General features: G+C 36.4%; 1 long non-coding RNA gene across 1 annotated transcript in view; it reads left to right on the forward strand.

Annotated features, from left to right (window-relative positions):
- The window catches only part of LOC129143475 (uncharacterized), a 432,563-nt gene that overhangs the window by 328,287 nt on the left and 87,374 nt on the right, over positions 1-16,902 (forward strand). The window lies entirely within an intron of this gene.

Below are 16,902 nucleotides of genomic sequence, written 5' to 3' on the forward strand. Positions count from 1 at the left end.
CTGCAAAATGTAATTTCTAATCATTAATAAACAAGTAGTGTGTTTGAGAGCCCATTTATTGACAATGACAACTTTATTACAGAGTGAATGTGGGCTAATATACATTAACAGTGATTAACTGCTAGCATGTTTGTTTGTTTGTTTGTTTGTTTTGAGACACAGTCTCACTCTGTCACCCAGGCTGGAGTGCAGTGGCACAATCTCAGCTCACTGCAACTTCTGCCTTCTGGGTTCAAGCGATTCTCCTGCCCCAACCTCCTGAGTAGCCAGGCTAAGTTTTATATTTTTAGTAGAGACAGAATTTCACCATGTTGGTCAGGCTGGTCTGGAACTCCTGGTCTCAAGTGATCTACCCACCTCAGCCTCCCAAAATGCTGTGATTACACCTCTGAGCCACTGTACCCACCCTAGCATGTTTCTTATTTAACATGTTACTCTTGGTGTATTGTACCTACAATAAAATGTCCTCGAAAACTTTCGGACAGAACTATAAATACCTGATAAATACTATGAAGGAAATACACGGAGCACTATGAGCATGAATAACATGATAATCTGAGATATATTGGGAAAAGGGCAGGATCTCTAAAGTCTTCCCCCAGAGACTGAGAGTGAGGTTGGGAAGGGAAGACCAAGTAGAGGCTGAATAGACAACCGAGTAGAGGAGAAAAAGATGGAGCACTCCAGGCAGAGCCTGAACATAAGCAGTGGCCCTGAGACCTAAAGCAGTTTGGTGCATTTTAGAAACTGAAAGAACTGAAAGAAATCCAGCCTGGTGGAGTCTGTACCTTTCATGATGAAATACCATTTAAGAAAACAGCACTTCCTCCACAAAGGCAACCATCTACGGAACAAACTGGACTCTGCAGTTTTCAGGCATAAACTCACTTTCCCCAGGTTCTTCAAACTGTTATTTCTGTGTGATTCTTTTCATTGTCCCTGATTTTAACTCTTAGACAGGACCCAAAGCTTTTTCTGTTCCTCTGAGTCACGAGAACAGTCTCATTTCAGTCACGAAAACATCCAGCCTGGTGCAATAATCGGAACTTCTAAGTAAAGTCAGGTTAGCGTTTTAAAGTTAGCCTTCCCTCCCTTTCGTAGTTGTGAACTGACTCAGGCTTGGACATCTCAGAGTGGCATGGTTATCTTCTCAGCATTTCTCAGTTCTAATAGTTCTACATCCAATTTGGAGATCTAGTGGCTGTTGCAGTTTTAACCAGTCTTTGATTGCTCTGGAAGCACTTATCTCCCCTGCCTTATTTCAGAAAAGAGGTAAAGCTCTCAGCATTCCAGTAAACTACTCTAAGAAAAACTTAAGCCTCAAGTCCTTAACACCACACTCCTGCATGGGTTTTGACTATGACCACTAATGCTGAGAGGCAGGTTGACAAAACTGGACTCTGGCAGGTCTCACATGTATTGTCTTGCAGCTCACTTCAGGATGTGGATGTACTCGCCCTTGGGTATTTTGGCCAAAACTAAGACAGCCAAAGTCCCATTAATAAAATTCCTTGCTACTTTAGCAAGGGAAAGAGTGGCAAGAATAGTGGGCAAAGGCCAGATCATGCCAGGCCTTGTAACCATGATACATAGAATTTTTTTTTTTTTTTTGAGATGGAGTCTTACTCTGTCACCCAGGCTGGAGTATAGTGGCGCGATCTCAGCTCACTGCAACCTCTGCCTCCCAGGTTCAAGCAATTCTCTGTCTCAGCCTCCCAAGTAGCTGGGATTACAGGTGCCCACCACCATGCTCGACTAATTTTTGTATTTTTAGTAGAGACAGGGTTTCACCCAGGCTTGTCTTGAACTCCTGACCTCATGATCCAACCACCTCGGCCTCCCGAAGTGCTGGGATTACAGGCATGAGCCCCCACGCCCAGCCACCATGATGTATAGATTATAAACAAAATAATTTGACGTCCAGATATATCAAAGTCTTTAAAAATGCAAATACACATTAGTGTCTACACTGAAATTCAGCTTCTCCCAAATACTTTTCACCACAAAATTTATTTTAAAAGAACAACTAGTGATCCTTAAGTGGCCTATACTATGCTTTTATGACTAACATTGCAATAGTTCTTTAAGTCGGATCAAGAAAGCACCTAGAAAAATAAATGTATATATAATTCACTTAGATTATTTATCTTTTCTTGACAATTATAAACAAGATAAAATGGCTCTACTTAAAGGTTTTTTAAAAGAAAAAATTAGTAGTAAGAGGTATTGGTTTCCTGAAGCTGCAGTAATAAAGTACTATAGAGTGACTTAAACAACAAAAATGTGTTGTCTCACAGTTCTAGAGGCTAGAGGTCTTAACGCAAGGTGTTAGCAAGGTTGGTTCCTTCTGAGCGCTCTAAGCGTCAATCTGTTCCATGCTGCTGTCTCCTGGGGGCCTGGGCATTCTTTCATTTGTAGATTGTGTACTCACTGTGTGTTTACATGGCCGCCTCTCTGTAACCCTGTCTCTGTGTCCAAATTTCCCCTTTGTATAAGAGCAGTCATATTGAATTAGGGCTGACCCTAATGGCCCCAACCTAATTTGATCATTTGCAAAGACTTCATTTCCAAATAAGGTCACATTCCCACGTCCTGGGAGTTAGGACTTCAACATCTTTTGGGAGACACAATTCAACCTATAACATAAGAATAAATAAAAATCAAATCAGTTTGCTAAATTATAGATTTAACCCAAAACCTTCAGTTAATCATCTTTATCTCATGTGCAATAACTTAACATGTAAGTCCTTGATGGCAGAGTCTCTAGTAGCTATGATTTCAAATATACATAATGTATAAAAATTTAATTTTTAGCACCAAAGATAACTGTATTGTAGGTGGTAGAGAAAGAATAAAACTTAATTTCAGGAAAATCAAGTCTAGTCTGAGTTCACCTACTATTTATCCATCATAGGCTATTTCTTTAATCTCTGTATCTTCAGCTATTGATAATGGATAAAGGAGCATTTTTTATGCTTGTTTTAAAAAGTTGTTGGGGTGAATAAATGATATGTTTTCATGAATACATTTCAAATTATGAACACATTTTAATCAACACAAAATAAATGGAAAACATTTCAATCATAACCTTTCTAGAATTAGCCCTGTAATTTTATGCCATGGTCTACTTCCTTTTAACTATCCAGAGTTTAATTTTACATGCATAAAAGGCAAGTTCCTTCACTCTATTTTGAAGGGCCTAATCTGACATGAACAGCTTAGAAAACACTAGATGAGTCACTATTTTCTGAATGAATATGAATTTTTCCTTCTTCAGTGACTGAAATTAGATTTTAGTTGTAATTACCATGACCTTTTTACTTAATTATATTCAAAAATAATTTGTTGGATATAGAGCTAGAAATTTTATCTTCATTATGTGAATTAAATTTGGGATCAATTATGAGTAATTAAAAAGTAAATCATAGAACAAAAAAGTTAATATTATTAGATCTTTGCGTGTTACGTGCAGATTAAGGGAAAATGTGGAGATATTAATTTTCCAAATCCATGTCAATTTAAAACAATAATTTCTTTAGTACTTGACAACTGAAAAAGATATTAGAGGGCTTTGAGTGCAGTTTTCTTATTGTTTAAGAGGAAAATGAAATTCAGAGAAGAAAAGTCATTGTTTAATCAGAAAGTGTGTTAATGGCAGATCCATTCCAGAACCTATGACTTTCAACTCCATTGAACAGTATTGTCAGTATTCCCTGAAATACGCAGAAGTAATAGACTTAACCTCTACTTTTGGAAATTATTTGTATTAATTGCCATTGCTTCATGTTTCTAACAATGCCAGCTTAAATACTTGAGATGATCAAGTGTTATACAGAACTCAGGCCAAGTCTTACAGGGTTCACTAGGTCAGCAGTTCTCAAACATTTTGCCTGCAGAACCCCTTTGCGTTCTTAAAAATTATTGAAGACCCTGAAGGGCCTTTGCTTATAAAGATAATGTCTGTAAGTATTTACTGCATTAGGCAATTTTGGCAGCTTCATTGACATATAATTCACATACCAAACAATACACCAATGTAAGATGTAAAATTCAATTTTTTTCTCACAAACATGGAAAACCAACAGCCTAGTTAGTTCTAGAGCATTTGTATTATCTCAAAAAGAAACCCCATATCCTTTAGCTATGACCCCTGTATCCCTTTATCACTACCACCACCATCGCCTCACTCCCAGCCCTAATCAACCACTAATCTAATTTATGCCTCTATAGATTTCCCTATTCCGGGTTTTCACATGATGGGAATTGTATAATATGTGTCTTTTGGTGACTGGCTTCTTTCACTTAGCATTATGTTTTCAAGGTTTATTCATCCTGAAGCATGTATCAGCACTCCAGTCATTTTATGGCTAAATAATATTCCACTGTATGGATATGCCACCTTTTGTTTATCCATTTGCCTATTGATGGACATTTGAGTTGTTTTTAAATGCTGCTGTAAACATTTGTATATAAGCTTTTGTATAGATATGTTTTAATTACCTTGGATATGTACCTAGGATTGTAATTGTTGGGCCATATGAAAACTCTGTAATTAATTATTTCAGGGACTGCCAGACTCTTTTCCAAAGCTGCTCATGATTGTCAGCAAGTGTCCCCTTCTCTTCTGTTGTTCAGACAAATTTGTGGTAATCAGTATTGGTTTATCTTTAAATGTTTGGTAGAATTCAGTGATGAAGACGTCTGGGATTGGACTATTCTTTGTGGGTAGTTTTTTGACTGCTGATTCAATCACCTCACTAATTATGGTTTTATTCATATTGACTATGACTTCTGAGTCAGTGTCAGTAATGTATCTTTCTAGGAATTTGTCTATTTCATCTAAGTTATCTTGTTGAAGTACAGTTGTTCAGTGTTCCTTTATAATCCTATTTTATTTCTGTAAAAATAGCGGTAATGTTCCCCCCTTTCATTTCAGATTCTAGCAATTTGAGTCTTGCTCTTTTTTTCTTGATAACTCTAGCTAAAGCTTTGCCAATTGTATTGATTTTTCAAATAACCAGATTTTGGTTTTACTCATCTTCTCTATTGTTTTTCTATTATCTCTGTCATCATCATCCACTTTGTTTTATTATTTCCTTTATTTCTGTTGCTTTAGGTTTAGTTTGATCTTCTTTAACAGTGCTTTAAAGTGGCAGCTGAGGCTATTGATTTGAAATGTTTCTTCTTTCTTATAATAGACATTTACAGCTATAAATTCCTCCACTGAACACTGCTTTAGCTGCATATCATGTTTTGGCATGTTATACCATCATTTTCATTCATCTCAAAGTATTTTCTTATCTCCCTTTTGACTTATTCTTTCATCCATTAGTTATTTAAGAGTGTGTGGTTTAATTTTCTCATACTTATGAAATTCCCTATTTTTTTCTGTGTTGATTTCTAATTTTATTCTACTGCCAGGGAACATACTTTGTATTGTTCTATTATTTTAAATATTTTGAGGTTTGTTTTGTGGTCTAGCATATGGTTTATCTTGGATGTGCCATATGCACTGGGAAATAATGCTCAATCATCCCTCAGTTTCTGGGAGAAATTTGTTGCAGGACTCCCTGCAGATACCCAAATCTGCTGATGCTCAAGTCCCTTATATAAAATGACATAATATTTGCATATAACCTATGCACATCTTCATATATACCTAAAATCATTTCCAGATTACATATAATAGCGAATACAACATAAATGCTATATAAATTGCTATATTGTATTGTTTAGGAAATAATAACAGGAAGAAAAAGTCTGTAAATATTCAATACAGATGTAACCATACTTTTTTAAAAATATTTCCGGCCGGTGATTAGTTGAATCTGCTAATGCAGAACCCACAGATATGGAGGGTTGACTGTATATTTTATTCTTCTAGGTTGAAGTATTCAATACGTTATGGCAGGGAATCCATATCGGTCTGCAGCAACCTCAACTCTTACCTCCTTAGAAGAAAGAACTTGACTGAGGGGCATAAGGCAGAAGGAGAGACCAAGGCAAGTTTTAGAGCAGGAGCGAAAGTTTATTAAAAAGCTTTAGAGCAGAAATGAAAAGAAGGAAAGTACACCGGGAATAGGGCCAAGAGGGTGACTTGAGAGATCAAGTGTGTGGTTTGACCTTTTGACTTGGGGTTTTATGTCTCGGCATACTTCTGGGGTCTTGTGTTACTTCTCCCCTCATTCTTCCCTTGGGGTGGGCTGTCCGCATGTGCATGCTTGAGATCAGCTCCTGAGATCTTAATGGGAAGCTGCTCACCCAACTCCTGAGATTTTATTGGGAAGCTGCTGATCACCAGTTTCGGGTGTTTTCTATCTATTAAGAGACTGCCTTTCCCTGGTACTGGCTGTGACCAATTATTATTTTAGAGAGACAGTTAACAACTGCCTGATCCTCACCTGATAGTTGCCTGACATTCCTGGTGTGTGTGTATTGCGGGGGAGCCCTCCCCTGCCCTGCTTATAGCTGACTGGCTACCTGCTGTAACATATAGATGCCCATTAGGTCTAGTTGGATTATAGTGTTGTTCCAGTATTTTATGTCTTAATTGTCTATTTACTTTATCCACTATTGACAGCGGGTTGTTGAAGTCTCCAAATATTATTGTTGAATTATCTATTTCTTCCTTTATATCTGTCAGTTTTGCTTCATGTATTTTGACACTCCGTAATTAGGTACATGTATGTTTATAATTGTCATGATTTCATAATCAATTGACCCTTTTGTTATAAAACATCCCTCTTTATCTCTAGTGAGTTGTTTTTTGGCTTTTTTGTGTTTTCTGTTTGCATTACACATATTTTTTCCCATCCTTTCTCTTTCAATATATTTGTGTCTTTTAAGCTTTGTCTCCTGTAGACAACATGTAGTTGGATCATATTTTTTGTCCAGTCTGACAGTCTCTGCCTTTTAATTGGATTGGTAATCCACTCACATTTAAGTTATTACTGATATGTTTGGGTTTATGTTTATAATATTATTTTTTATTTTCTATATATCTCCTATCCTTTTTGTTCCTGCATTCTTCCTTTACTGTTTTATATTAAATATCTTTCATATTTAATATTAATTCTCTTAATGATTTTTACCATATTTTTGGATATATTTTTAAATGATTACTCTAAGGTTTACCCTATACATCTCAACTTATCAGAATAAACCAGATTTATACTAGCTAAATTCCAGTGATTTACAGAAATATTATTTCTATTCTAACAATTGCCCTTTTTCCTTTTCTGTGGTATTATTATTTTACATATTAAAGTTACAAATCCAGCAATATATTTTTGTAATTATCACTTTACCATCTGTTATTATTTCATTAACCTCTTATAGTTTTGACTCTGCCCACCTACTTGGTGCTGTTATTAGCAAATGTATTTCATATTTTACATTTCTATATGTTATAGGCCCAACAATATACTACATTGTGTGTGTATATATATATATATATATATATATATGTGTGTGTGCATGTATATATATGTGTGTGTGTGTATATATATATATATAATTTGTACAATTGCTTTTTAAGTCAATTAAGAGAAAAAATAAAAGTATGTATTTATAATATCTGTTATAATTACATAATTACCTTTACTTAATGCTCTTTCTCTGTTTATGTAGACTCAAATTACTATCTGAGGTCACTTGGTTTCAGCATGAAGAAATTTCTTAAATACTTTTCGTAAGGCTGGTGTGCTGGGAGCAAATTCTCTCTCTCTCTATTTTGTCTTGCCCTTCAATTTTAAAAGATAGTTTTTTTGTATTGCCCTTCAATTTTAAAAGATAGGATTCATGGTTGTCTGTTTTTCTTTAAGCACTTTCAATATGTTTTCCCACTGCTTTCTTGTCTTCATTATTTCTTAATTGTTTTTTCTCTCTGTTCTATGACTTGCATAATCTCAATTGCTCTAATTTTGAGTTCACTAATACTTTTTTTCTGCCACTGTATATCTACTGTTGAGCCCTCTAGTGAATTTCTTATTTCAGTTATTTCACTTTTTAACTCCAGAATTTCCATTTGGTCCTTTAAAAAATGTAATAATTTCTATCTGTCTGTTATAACATTCTCTCTTTGGTACAGTATTGTTATCATATCTTTATTTCTTTGATCATGCTTTCCTTCATCTGTATGAACATATTTACAGTGGCTACTTTGAAATAGTTTTCTGTTAAGCTTAACATCTGGTTATTCTCATAGGCAGTCTCTGTTTCCTGCTTCTTTTCCTGGGTGTAAGTCATACTTACCTAGTTTTTCACATGCCTTGTAAGTTTCTGTGGAAAACTGAACATTCTAGATAATATAGCAACCAACTCTGGATATTGCTTCTTCCCAAACCAGAGCTCGTTATTGTTATTTGCTTGTTTATTTCTTTTCTTTTTTTTTTTTTTTTTTTTTGAGACAGAGTCTTGCTCTGTCACCCAGGCTGGAGTGCAGTGGCTCCATCTCGGCTCACTGCAAGCTCTGCCTCCCGGGTTCACGCCATTCTCCTGCCTCAGCCTCCCCAGTAGCTGGGACTACAGGTGCCCGCCACCACGCCTGGCTAATTTTTTGTATTTTTAGTAGAGATGGGGTTTCACCGTGTTAGCCAGGATGGTCTCGATCTCCTGACCTCGTGATCCGCCTGCCTCAGCCTCCTAAAGTGCTGGGATTACAGGAGTGAGCCACTGTGCCCGGCCGCTTGTTTATTTCTTTAGTGACTGGCTGGATTACCTTAGTTTAGTAAAATCTAGGGGGGAGCAGTTTAGGGTATGCCATGGCCACACTGGGACTTATAAGGCTCTCTTCCCATGTTCCCTATACACACACAGTTATTAAACTCCATTAACAATCTGGGATTGCTCTATTATTATCAACAATGTCCTGGACATAAATTCCTCTACAAACCAATCCAATCAAATTGTGGCTTCTTCAAGTAGTTTCTATGTTCAATGTTTTTTATTTTTGTTTTCTGTTGCCAGGAGAGTTTCTCCAACCTGTCTTCTTCTGCAGTTCTCTCCTGAAAACTAGCTGGTCTACGGTGTTGTCTGTACATTAATTATATCCACATATGTCTTCTTACTTGCCTATTACCCTAACTCTACTATTCCTGAGAGTGTCCCTACTTTTAAACTTTTCCACAATCTGTTTCAAACAAAGTCAGTTCCTCTGGGAAGAGATTGGGAACTACCCTATTTTAAGGCTTGTTTCTCATTCCTGGCAAAAATGTCTGAGTCAGGGCTCTGGAGATGAGAGTGGGGACAATGACAAGTTTCTTTCTGAGTGACACTTCCACTTAGGAGCTGAGTAATGTGAATGATGGCAGTAAGGAAGGGATGCCGGGGGCGGGGGGCGTGCAAAAGCCTAAGTAAGGTCTTCTCAGCTTGCCTCTCCTAATATGGAACCACTGCCTCAGGAGCCAGGGAAAGGGCTAGCAGGGCTTCCATATTCTCAGCGCTGCTGTGTCCAAGATAAAGTCTCCATTCCATTAGTGGAGATAGGGTAGAAAAAGGAATTCCCTAATTGTTCAAAATCATCTGGGACTTAGCCTCAGCAGAAGGCACCTGAAGGTGGGATGAGAAATGCTGAGGTCTTGCTCCTTTCAGGAAGAAAACCCTTTGGATGAGGACTGTGAAGAAAGGGAGCCCTATGTTTTTGGTTGCAGCAGTCAAGAGTGAAGTTTCCATCTCTCTGAATAGAGGGGGTAGAAAGGTGGAGGGAGGAAGTAGTCTTGGTTCAGATACCACAGATTCATACTTTTCTTATTGAATTTTCATAGATTTTCTTGAACAGATATTTCTTCATTTGCTGTTTTTCTTTAGAACTAGTCCCAAAGGCTTCGACTGGTGTTTTGTTGTTGTTGTTGTTCCATAATTTTCACCAGTTTCTCTGAAGAACAGGTAGAAGGGAATCCTCACGCTGCTATGCCAGAAGTGAAACTCTTACTTCTGCATTAGAAATTAAATAGAATAAATGCAAGAATACGCAAACACGTTCCTTTAGCTATCAGTGGTGATGTCATCACAAGTTATGCAGCCTCTATATGTTCTCTTTCTGTACATGCACCTTCCACTATACACTCATGAGACAGTGAGAGTGAAGAAGGCAAAGAACAACTTAGTACAATCATAAAAATAATCTTGAGCTCCTGGCCCTTCTGCAAGTGTCTTGGGGACTCTCACAGGGAGCTGGACTACCCTTTAAGAACAACTGGTCTAGAATTTCCTTCTTTGAAATACATTCCTTTTAATGAGAAACAACACAAAATATTGACTAAGACTGAAATGTAGGTCTCCTAATTTCATTTCTGGGATCCTCACCAACTTACCATGTAGCATACTTTGGACATTGATTCATTTCATTAATACTGTTTTGAGCACAGCACAAAAAATTAAACTGAGGCCATTTTAATAAGAGCTTATGGGAAATCAATCTATATGTGAAAAAATTCAAGAATAACAAAATATAAAATTATTTAAAAATGAACCATCACACACACACACACACACAGCCCGCACACACACACACATTTTGGATGTATTTATATAATTACGTTTTCAAAATCTGGCTTAAAATTTCCAGAATATGATAATATTATTTCAAAATCAATAAATAGATTGTTTAAGGAATCACTAAATCGGCCTCTCATTGGTACACTAATGAGGAAAAAAATAGATTTGAACTCAATAGCATGCTTAATAACCTTGACATTCAAAAATGAGACCCAATCATGAAAACCCACTTTAATTTTCAATTAAGACATAAGCAGAATTATTTATGTAGAGAAACTAGGGCAAAAGGACATTTGGATGCTGAATTTATGTTTGATGAGATGAATCAAGCAGCTGCCCTTAGCATCAATTTGCATGCAGAATATGAGTCTAACCAAGGAGAAAAGCTCCTGAAGCTAGTATATATTACTTAATGGCCAAACACTTTGGATCTACAGAAACTTCAGAGATGAGAAATTAGCAACTCAGGAGACCATAGAGATAAGAGAATTCTAACTGATGGCTCTGGAAAAAGAACCAGTAAGAGAGAATAAAGCATGATAAGCTTAGATTCCAACTAATCAAAAAAAAATCTGGCAGAAAGACTTGCCAATTATATTCTTTATATCCTACACAGCAGTGAGAGTGAACTTTGTTACTAGGGTTAGAAGCGTTAGACCACACTTAATTGGCTGAAGAAAAAGGTAATGTTTTCAAATAAAAAGACAGTGATAGCTAAATTGTTAAGTGATGTAGAAATGGCTACTCAGCCAGACACAGATTCCAATGATCCTCTAAAAGCAAACCAAGGATGATATATTTTGAGTGCAAGAGCAGGTTTACATGTAAAGAGTTATAAATATAGAATAAATGTTAGAAGACTAAGAGGTGTGAGAGACTCTATGTTTGAAAAAGCATAAATCTCTAGTATTTTCTGATTTTTTGTTGTTGCCAATCAAATTTATATTAATAACCCAAAGTATTTGGTGATCTAGAGAAAACAATTGAGAAATGAAAGTGAAGAATCAAATTCTTATGATCAATTCAGGGATTTTTTTGCTCCACATCAAGGAATTTTATTACTTTGATGTCAGGTGTGAGGACAATGAAGTTTCAGTTCATTTGGTTTTCTACATATGAATTTTCTGAGGAATATAGTAGTTGTGTGAAACAATTATGTCGACTGATAAATACTTTATGCTCATTAACAATGCTGTGTTTTAGAACACGTTATGGGAGTATGGCAACATAGAATTTGTACAGTTTAAATGGAATTAGTTTAGAGGTTTTCATTAAGGACCATAAGCAGATGTTTGTAAGATAGTACTACATTCTAGATCTTTCTTAAAAATCTTCAATAGCTCTAAAGAATCAAGTCTTTAACAGGGGCCAAGTTTTATTGTATAAGGAGATGTTCTATTTGTAGACTGTACCTAAATCTCATGCAGTGGAGGCTTCTAAGGAGAATATAAGGGAAATGTTAATGAGATGACTTGAAAATCATTAGAGATCTTGCCATTCTCCTTATCCCCATCTACAGGAAAAAGAACTATAAGACTAGGTATCTTGAGTCCTAAATAGAATAGAGAATCTAGGACTTAGTTATGGGCATAATTGGTGTTCTATATCCTCTTACTTTTCATTCATTTCTCCATTCATTCATCCTATGATTCATTTATTCAGCAGACAGACAAACACTAGGGAAGTAAAAATGGGGAAAATAGTTTTTATCCTTTTGTCATTCATGGAGACAATCAATAGGGATTGGTATAGGATTTTCTGGGAACACAGATGAAAGAATGACTAACTTCCTGCAGTGGGAAAGTATGAATGGATTGTAATACAGCGAAAGGGAACATCTTAACTGTCATTTGAGAAACGAAGAAGTTACATATTGTGGAATGAGAACACCTCTCAAAGCAAAAAGAACAGAATGAGCGAAAGGATATAGAAATGAACTCACATGCCTTTCTCAGGGAATACAAACAGGTGTAGAGTTTCCGGAAAGATGCAGAGAGATTGCAGACATTAGTCAACCAGCAGTCAAAACCTAGCTCCCTGGAAACTCCTCATCTTCCTATTTAAGCATCCAGCCAAATTTTACACAGCTCAAGTAATATCTCTGCCTATTACTTTTGCATGTGTCACTTGAGCTCTCTTGATTATTGTTTCTGTATAATACTGTCCCCACAACATTTCCAATTCAGAAGATGCTGGGCTTGGATAATGAAAAATCACAGACTATATGGAAGATGTTTTACTTTGGGTACCAGAAATTTCTTGAATGTCTACCAAATTTTAACTTATTTTTCTTTATAACTTGTAAAGTTTCTTTTTATTCTGGTCAGATTTTATCTAAACATGAAACAAAATTTCATATGTACACTTTCTCAAAAATGTTTCTTTCCTTTGAGATCTGTGTCTTTTCTCACAGGAGTGTGTTGTTTAAGCCATTCTCATCATGTCTATTCTGATCTTTGAGTGAGGTTCTAAATCCAGAGAGCGCTGTAAGTACTGAAATTTTCTGAGGACTTCCCATGTGCCAGGCAGTGTGATAAAGAGCTCATATGCATGGACTTATCCAATTTTCATAACCACGTAAGGGGATAATGTCATTTTCTAAATGGAGAAACATTGCTTACAGAGTTTAAGAAGCTTGTTCAAGACCACACAACTATTTAGGGTTGGACTTGATTTTAATACCAGACCATCTGATTTCAGAGATTATACCCTTGTGCTCTCTCTGCTACACTGTCTGTTGCATTTGCTAGCAAGAAAAAGAGGAAAGAGGAAAGAAAAGTAAAAAGAAGAAAAGGAGAGAGGGAAAAAGTAAAGGAGGTAGGAAAAAAGAAAGGAAGACAAGAAGGAAGAAAAGACAGAAGGATGAATCAAAGGAAGGAAAGAAGAAATAAAACAGTAAAAGAAGGGAGAAAAAATTTAGGAAAGGAGAGAAGGCAGAATGAAGGGAGAGGAAGAATGAAAAATGGAAGGAAGGAAGGGATAGAAGAATAAAAGGAAGGAGGGGAGGGAGGGAGGAAGAGAAGGATGAAGGAAGGCAGAAAAGTGAAGGAAGGAAGGAAAGGAAAAATGAATGCAGGAAAGGAAGATTTAAAAAGGGAGACATAAAGACAGGGAGGAAAAGGCATGGTAAGAAGGGACAGAGGAAGAAAGGAAGGAAACAATGGCATGACACAATTTAGAATCGTTTATTTCATTTTTTAAAATAAATAAAAGTAGCAAACTCATTTATGGGATAGGAGATAGTATAGGATAATGGTTAGGGGCTTGAGCTCTGACATCTGAGAACCTGGGTTCAAATCCTGCTTTACAAGCTTTGTAAGCTGTTTGGCTAGTTACTTAAACCCATATACTTTACTTTCCTGATCTGTAAAGTGAGGATAATAGTTTCTCTCTCACTGGGATTTTAGTGAGATAATGCATGTAAAGTGCTTGGCATTTACTAAGTGTTGAATACATGTTAGCTCTTACTATTTGGTATAAGTTTATAAAGAGAAAATGGCCTCTTATAAACAGAAGAAATAACATCCTTGAATTTTTAAATCTGCATTTGCCTTTAATGAATGCTATTAAATTCAGAGCTAGAGTAGAAATATCTGCACTTGGACAGATCAACTAACACTATTTTATCTTCTGCTTTTTATAACCAATGGAAAACTTTTGGAGCCAGGCTGGGTAAGCTCAAAGTCTAATACGCCTTATATTTTAAGAATGTTTTATTTCAATTCTCCTTTCAAAATACCTAACTATAAAATGTGAAGAAGAAAAAAATACTTGTTTTTAAGTATAAATATATGAACGCTTGAGTAAGAAAGCTCTATTCCCGCTTGGTTTTCTCTATTTGTGATACAACTGAGGCTTGCTGATGGACTGATAAATCAGTCATTCATAGTCCACTGATTTTACTGCATGAGAAAATGGAAACTTTAAAAAATTATTTAGCACTTTGATTTTTTAAAATGCACTGAATACTTTCATTGTTATTCTCTAAACCACGGTGGCTTGACTGAGATTCAAACTGACTCTCATTATTATAAACTATTCCCTTAGGAAGGTGTTTTAATTTCCTCTGCTTAGTGTCCTGCACCTCTGGTGTCTGGCACTGGTGAATAGGACTGCATGTGAAAAAAAAACAAAAGGAGAAAATGGAAATTAAAGAGTATTAACGTTAAATGTAATGACAATATTTATATAAAATTTCCCAACATACTAGTGGTTTTTTTGGAATAAATAGGTTATCTGGTTTACAGCTAAATAAATGTCAAAATATCGGAATAGAACAGGGATAAACTGATTTTATTTGTTTCCTAATATTCAAACCCATCTTATGGAATGGAAAGGACTTATTGCTGAATCAGCTCCAGGCCCATGTGACTATGTGTGTTCATGTATGTGAGCGTGTGAGTGCACGCGGCTGTGTATGGGTGCACATGTGTGTATGTTTGCAAGTCTGTGTGCCTATCACCATAGAGCACAATGCTGACTCTACTTAAGTGACTCCAGGATCAACGGATCACAGAGCGGCAGGCTAAAATCAGATTTATGGCTGCACGTGGGTTCTTATTATCCAAGACTGGCAACCTTCTTCCCCACCCCTGCCTAATCTGCTGTCCTTCCCTAAAGCATCAATAGCAGACACCCAAAGTGTAAAGTCAATTTTGTTAAAGGGAGATCTGAGAGAACAATTCGCAAGAAGGCAACTGCTGTGGTTGGAATATGTCCCCTCCAAAATACAGGTGTTGCCAATGTGATAGTATTAAGAGGTGAGACCTTTAAAAGGTGATCTGGCCATGAAGGCTCCTTCCTTGTTAACAAAATTAAGACCCTTATAAAAAAAAGCTTCAGGTAACGTTCTGCTAGTTTGCTATCTTGCCCTCCCACTTCTGCTATGTGAGGACACAGCAACAAGGCCTTCACCAGACACTAAATGCTAACACCTTGATTTTGGACTACCTAACCTCCAGACTGCGAGTAATATTAATGCATTTCTGTTCTTTATAAAGTATCTAGTTTCAGATATTCTTTTATGGCAGCACAAAATGGACTAAGACATGGACATACAGATGAACAACACAGTTACAGGCTCGCATCTGAAGCTCTCCATCATGTACATGCATCTTCTCTCCTCCTTTTTCTTTGTCTCCCTCCTAAGCCCAAACAAAGGACAAAGATACAATCATAACTTCTCTTTGCACTATTTGTTGCTTGAGCTAATTACTGCTCAGTTATGGTGTTTCCCACTGAAGTAGTTCTTCAACCAGGACAAAAAGATAATAAGTGAATTGGAATGTTAGTTTAAATCAGAATCAAACAAAACAGATACCACAAAAAAAAAAGAGAACAATGAATCAAATAATTCACGTTAAAAATCTCGTGCTACTCTTTCTAAATGTCCTTAATTCTAATCTTAGCTATATTATCTGGTTGACTTTTATAAAGAGCACACATTTGAAAGTTAATTGTCAAACACCTTCACTGTTTATCACGGAGAGGATTGGATTGGTGTAGAAACAAAAAAAAGTAATCACCTCTAGTTATTAGCAGTATATAGCAAAATGAGTAATAACTAAGATTTATTGAGTGCTTATTATACTAAATATGATTCTTTGCGTTTTACATGAATTATTTCATGTAATCGTTATTTGTACTGATTATAATCTGCATAAAAAGATGACAAATGAGAAAGTTAAGGCATTGAGAGATTAAATAACTAGCTTTATCACTTTTATATTATGGTGTAAGCTTGGAATGGATGAGAAAGAATGGTCCCAGACTTCATGTTCTTAACTGCTACACACTATTTTTTTTTTTTTTTTTTGAGACAGAGTCTCACTCTGTCACCCAGGCTGGAGTGGAGTGGTGCTATCTTAGCTCACTGCAACTACCGCCTCCCAGGTTTAAGCAATTCTCCTGCCTCAGCCTCCCAAGTAGCTGGTACTACAGCCGCATGCCACCACACCCGCCTAATTTTTGTACTTTTAGTAGAGACACGGTTTCACTGTGTTGGCCAGGCTGGTCTTGAACTCCTGACCTCAGGTGATCTACCTGCCTTGGCCTCCCAAAGTGCTGGGATTACAGGCGTGAGCCACTTTGCCCGGCCTACTACACACTATTCTTATCTCTTACTTTTGTCATATGCCCTATCACTTGTAAGTATCTTACTTATATATTATTTTGCTTGAACCTAAACTATTCCTATAAAATGGATAAGAGAAGCAATTGTGAATGGTTGCACAATTTCTAAATAGTTAGCCAACAAACCAGATTTTCTTGCCCAAGGTCCAGGATATTTTCCAACATACCACACCATTCTTTTTAACAAGCTTCCTGATTGGACCCAGGTAAGGGAGTCTTACGAGTTATCCTTCAAAGTTCTTTAATTTGTAGAGGCCATTATCCTTTTTTTTT

This window comes from Pan troglodytes, chromosome 2, assembly GCF_028858775.2.
Source record: "Pan troglodytes isolate AG18354 chromosome 2, NHGRI_mPanTro3-v2.0_pri, whole genome shotgun sequence".
Taxonomy (NCBI): Eukaryota; Metazoa; Chordata; class Mammalia; order Primates; family Hominidae; genus Pan; species Pan troglodytes.